Consider the following 6,565-nt stretch of genomic DNA (forward strand, 5'->3'; position numbering starts at 1 on the left):
TCATCACTCCGGAGGTGACCATGGCGGTGTAGAGTCCTCCGGGAGATGAATCCCCTCTCCGGCAGGGTGCCGGAGGAGATCTCCAGAATCCCCCGAGATGGGATCGGCGGCGGCGGCGTCTCAGTAAGGTTTTCCGTATCGTGGTTTTTCGCCTCGGGGGTTTCGCGACGGAGGCTTTAAGTAGGCGGAAGGGCGAGTCGGGGGCTTACGAGGGGCCCACACCACAGGGCGGCGCGGGCCCCCTTGGCCGCGCCGCCATGTGGTTTGGCCACCTCGTGGCCCCACTTCGTATGCTCTTCGGTCTTCCGGAAGGTTCGTGGCGAAATAGGCCCCGGGTCTTGATTTCGTCCAATTCCGAGAATATTTCGTTACTAGGATTTCTGAAACCAAAAACAGCGAGAAAACAAGAATCGGCACTTCGGCATCTTGTTAATAGGTTAGTTCCAGAAAATGCACGAATATGACATAAAGTGTGCATAAAACATGTAGGTATCATCAATAATATGGCATAGAACATAAGAAATTATCGATACGTCGGAGACGTATCAAGCATCCCCAAGCTTAGTTCTGCTCGTCCCGAGCAGGTAAAACGATAACAAAGATAATTTCTGAAGTGATATGCCATCATAACCTTGATCATACTATTTGTAAACATATGTAGTGGATGCAGCGATCAAAACAATGGTAATGACATGAGTAAACAAGTGAATCATAAAGCAAAGACTTTTCATGAATAGTACTTCAAGACAAGTATCAATAAGTCTTGCATAAGAGTTAACTCATAAAGCAATAAATCAAAGTAAAGGCATTGAAGCAACACAAAGGAAGATTAAGTTTCAGCAGTTGCTTTCAACTTGTAACATGTATATCTCATGGATAATTGTCAACATAGAGTAATATAACAAGTACAATATGCAAGTATGTAGGAATCAATGCACAGTTCACACAAGTGTTTGCTTCTTGAGGTGGAGAGAGATAGGTGAACTGACTCAACATAAAAGTAAAGAGAATGGTCCTTCAAAGAGGAAAGCATCGATTGCTATATTTGTGCTAGAGCTTTTATTTTGAAAACATGAAACAATTTTGTCAACGGTAGTAATAAAGCATATGAGTTATGTACATTATATCTTACAAGTTGCAAGTCTCATGCATAGTATACTAATAGTGCCCGCACCTTGTCCTAATTAGCTTGGACTACCGGATCTTTGCAATGCACATGTTTTAACCAAGTGTCACAATGGGGTACCTCCATGCCGCCTGTACAAAGGTCTAAGGAGAAAGCTCGCATTTTGGATTTCTCGCTTTTGATTATTCTCAACTTAGACATCCATACCGGGACAACATGGACAACGAGATAATGGACTCCTCTTTAATGCATAAGCATGTGGCAACAATTATTATTCTCATATGAGATTGAGGATATATGTCCAAAACTGAAACTTCCACCATGGATCATGGCTTTAGTTAGCGGCCCAATGTTCTTCTCTAACAATATGCATGCTCCAACCATGAAGGTGGTAGATCTCTCTTACTTCAGACAAGACGGACATGCATAGCAACTCACATGATACTCAACAAAGAATAGTTGATGGCGTCCCCGAAACATGGTTATCGCACAACAAGCAACTTAATAAGAGATAAAGTGCATAAGTACATATTCAATACCACAATAGTTTTTAAGCTATTTGTCCCATGAGCTATATATTGCAAAGGTGAATGATGGAATTTTAAAGGTAGCACTCAAGCAATTTACTTTGGAATGGCGGATAAATACCATGTAGTAGGTAGGTATGGTGGACACAAATGGCATAGTGGTTGGCTCAAGGATTTTGGATGCATGAGAAGTATTCCCTCTCGATACAAGGTTTAGGCTAGCAAGGTTATTTGAAACAAACACAAGGATGAACGGTACAGCAAAACTCACATAAAAGACATATTGTAAACATTATAAGACTCCATACCGTCTTCCTTGTTGTTCAAAACTCAATACTAGATATTATCTAGACTCTAGAGAAACCAAATATGCAAACCAAATTAGCAAGCTCTAAGTATTTCTTCATTAATGGGTGCAAAGTATATGATGCAAGAGCTTAAACATGAGCACAACAATTGCCAAGTATCAAATTATCCAAGACATTTTAGAGTTACTACATGTAGTATTTTCCAATTCCAACCATATAACAATTTTACGAAGAAGAAACTTCGCCATGAATACTATGAGTAGAGCCTAAGGACATATTTGTCCATATGCTACAGCGGAGCGTGTCTCTCTCCCATAAAGTGAATGCTAGGATCCATTTTATTCAAACAAAACAAAAACAAAAAAAAACCGACGCTCCAAGCAAAGTACATAAGATGTGACGGAATAAAAATATAGTTTCGGGGGAGGAACTCGATAATGTTGTCGATGAAGAAGGGGATGCCTTGGGCATCCCCAAGCTTATACGCTTGAGTCTTCTTAAAATATGCAGGAGTGAACCACCGGGGCATCCCCAAGCTTAGAGCTTTCACTCTCCTTGATCATATTGCATCATACTCCTCTCTTGATCCTTGAAAACTTCCTCCACACCAAACTCGAAACAACTCATTAGAGGGTTAGTGCATAATAAAAATTCACATGTTCAGAGGTGACACAATCATTCTTAACACTTCTGGACATTGCATAAAGCTACTGGACATTAATGGATCAAAGAAATTCATCCAACATAGCAAAAGAGGCAATGCGAAATAAAAGACAGAATCTGTCAAAACAGAACAGTCCGTAAAGATGGATTTAACTAGGCCACCAGACTTGCTCAAACGAAAATGCTCAAATTGAATGAAAGTTGCGTACATATCTGAGGATCATGCACGTAAATTGGCTTAATTTTCTGAGCTTCCTACAGGGAGGTAGACCCAGATTCGTGACAGCAAAGAAATCTGTAACTCGCGCAGTAATCCAAATCTAGTACTTACTTTACTATCAAAGACTTTACTTGGCACAACAAAACTCAAAACTAAGATAAGGAGAGGTTGCTACAGTAGTAAAAAACTTCCAAGACACAAATATAAAACAAAAATACTGGAGTAAAAACATGTTTTGTCTCCCATAAGCGCTTTTCTTTAACGCCTTTCAGCTAGGCGCAGAAAGTGTAACTCAAGTAACATCGAGAGACGAAGCATCAACATCATAATTTGTTCTAATAATAGAATCATAAGGTAACTTCATTCTCTTTCTAGGGAAGTGTTCCATACCTTTCTTGAGAGGAAATTGATATTTAATATTACCTTCCTTCATATCAATAGTAGCACCAACGAGTTCGAAGAAAAGGTCTTCCCAATATGATGGGGCAAGATGCATTGCATTCAATATCCAAGACAACAAAATCAACGGGGACAAGGTTATTGTTAACCATAATATGAACATTATCAACTCTCCCCAAAGGTTTCTTTTTAGCATTATCAGCGAGATTAACATCCGGATAACAGTTTTTCAATGGTGGCAAGTCAAGCATATCATAGACTTTCTTAGGCATAACGAAATACTTGCACCAAGATCACATAAAGCATTAAAATCAAAATCTTTGACTCTCATTTTAATGATGGGCTCCCAACCATCCTCTAGCTTTCTAGAAATAGAAGTTTCAAGTTTTAGTTTCTCTTCTCTAGCTTTTATGAGAGCATTTGTAATATGTTTTGTGAAAGCCAAGTTTATAGCACTAGCTTTGGGACTCTTAGCAAGTTTTTGCAAAAACTTTATAACTTCAGAAATGTGGCAATCATCAAAATCTAAATCATTACAATCTAAATCAATGGGATTATCATCCCCAAGGTTGGAAAAAATTTCAGCAGTTTTATCACAAGCAGTTTCAGCAGTTTTAGCGAGTTTCGGGTAATTTTGCGCGCTTTGCACTAGGAGTAGAAGCATTGCCAACACCAATTATTTTACCATTGATAGTAGGAGGTGCAGCAACATATGAATCATTAGCATTGCTAGTGGTGGTAATAGTCCAAACTTTAGCTACATTTTCCTTTTTAGCTAGTTTTTCATTTTCTTCTCTATCCCACCTAGCACGCAGTTCAGCCATTAATCTTATATTCTCATTAATTCTAACTTGGATGGCATTTGCTGTAGTAACAATTTTATTTTCAATATCCCTATTAGGCATAACTTTCGATTTCAAAAGATCAACATCGGAGGCAAGACTATCAACTCTAGAAACAAGAATATCAATTTTATTGAGCTTTTCCTCAACAGATTTGTTAAAGGCAGTTTGTGTACTAATAAATTCTTTAAGCATGGCTTCAAGTCCAGGGGGTGTATTCCTATTATTGTTGTAAGAATTCCCATAAGAATTAGCATAACCGTTACCATTATTATAAGGATATGGCCTATAGTTATTACTAGAATTGTTCCGATAAGCATTGTTGTTGAAATTATTATTTTTAATGAAGTTTACATCAACATGTTCTTCTTGGGCAACCAATGAAGCTAATGGAACATTATTAGGATCAACATTAGTCCTATCATTCGCAAGCATAGACATAATAGCATCAACCTTATCATTTAAGGAAGAGGATTCTTCAACAGAATTTACCTTCTTACTTTGTGGAGCTCTTTCCGTGTGCCATTCAGAGTAATTAATCATCATATTATCAAGAAGCTTTGTTGCTTCACCAAGAGTGATGGACATAAAGGTACCTCCAGCAGCTGAATCCAATAAATTCCGCGAAGAAAAATTTAGTCCTGCATAGAAGGTTTGGATGATCATCCAAGTAGTCGATCCATGGGTTGGGCAATTTTTAACCGAGAGATTTCATTCTTTCCCAAGCTTGAGCAACATGTTCATTATCCAATTGTTTAAAATTCATTATGCTACTCCTCAAAGATATAATTTTAGCAGGGGGATAATATCTACCAATAAAAGCATCCTTGCATTTAGTCCAGGAATCAATACTATTCTTAGGCAGAGATAGCAACCAATTTTTAGCTCTTCCTCTTAATGAGAAAGGAAACAATTTTAATTTTATAATGTCACCATCTTCATCTTTATATTTTTGCATTTCACATAGTTCAACAAAATTATTGAGATGGGCAGCAGCATCATCAGAACTAACACCAGAAAATTGCTCTCTCATGACAAGATTAAATAAAGCAGGTTTAATTTCAAAGAATTCTGCTGTAGTAGCAGGTGGAGCAATAGGTGTGCATAGGAAATCATTATTATTTGTGCTAGTGAAGTCACACAACTTAGTATTTTCAGGGTTGGCCATTTTAGCAGTAGTAAATAAAGCAAACTAGATAAAGTAAATGCAAGTAGACTAATTTTTTGTGTTTTTGATATAGCAAACAAGACAGTAAATAAAGTAAAGCTAGCAACTAATTTTTTTGTGTTTTGATATAATGCAGCAAACAAAGTAGTAAATAAAATAAAGCAAGACAAAAACAAAGTAAAGAGATTGAGAAGTGGAGACTCCCTTGCAGCGTGTCTTGATCTCCCCGGCAACGGCGCCCGAAATTTGCTTGATGCGTGTAATTGACACGTCCGTTGGGAACCCCAAGAGGAAGGTGTGATGCGCACAGCGGCAAGTTTCCCTCAGTAAGAAACCAAGGTTTAATCGAACCAGTAGGAGTCAAGAAGCACGTTGAAGGTTGATGGCGGCGGGATGTAGTGCGGCGCAACACAAGAGATTCCGGCGCCAACGTGGAACCTGCACAACACAACCAAAGTACTTTGCCCCAACGAAACAGTGAGGTTGTCAATCTCACCGGCTTGCTGTAACAAAGGATTAACCGTATTGTGTGGAAGATGATTGTTTGCAGAGAAAACAAGTAAAACAAGTATTGCAGCAAATTTGTATTTCAGTATTAAAAGAATGGACCGGGGTCCACAGTTCACTAGAGGTGTCTCTCCCATAAGATAAAAGCATGTTGGGTGAACAAATTACAGTCGGGCAATTGACAAATAGAGAGGGCATAACAATGCACATACATGGCATGATAAGTATAGTGAGATTTAATTGGGCATTACGACAAAGTACATAGACCGCCATCCAACTGCATCTATGCCTAAAAAGTCCACCTTCAGGTTATCGTCCTAACCCCTTCCAGTATTAAGTTGCAAAGCAACAGACAATTGCATTAAGTATGGTGCGTAATGTAATCAACAACTACATCCTCGGACATAGCGCCAATGTTTTATCCCTAGTGGCAACAGCACAACACAACCTTAGAACTTTCCGTCACATCGTCCCGGTGTCAATGCGGCATGAACCCACTATCGAGCATAAATACTCCCTCTTGGAGTTAAAAGCAAAAACTTGGCCGAGCCTCTACTAGTAACGGAGAGCATGCAAGATCATAAACAACACATATGTAATAACTTGATAATTAACATAACATGGTATTCTCTATCCATCGGATCCCGACAAACACAACATAGAGTATTACGGATAGATGATCTTGATCATGTTAGGCAGCTCACAAGATCCAACAATGAAGCACAATGAGGAGAAGACAACCATCTAGCTACTGCTATGGACCCATAGTCCAGGGTGAACTACTCACTCATCACTCCGGAGGTGA

The sequence above is a fragment of the Lolium rigidum genome, chromosome 6 (assembly GCF_022539505.1).
Source record: "Lolium rigidum isolate FL_2022 chromosome 6, APGP_CSIRO_Lrig_0.1, whole genome shotgun sequence".
In the NCBI taxonomy this organism is placed as follows: Eukaryota; Viridiplantae; Streptophyta; class Magnoliopsida; order Poales; family Poaceae; genus Lolium; species Lolium rigidum.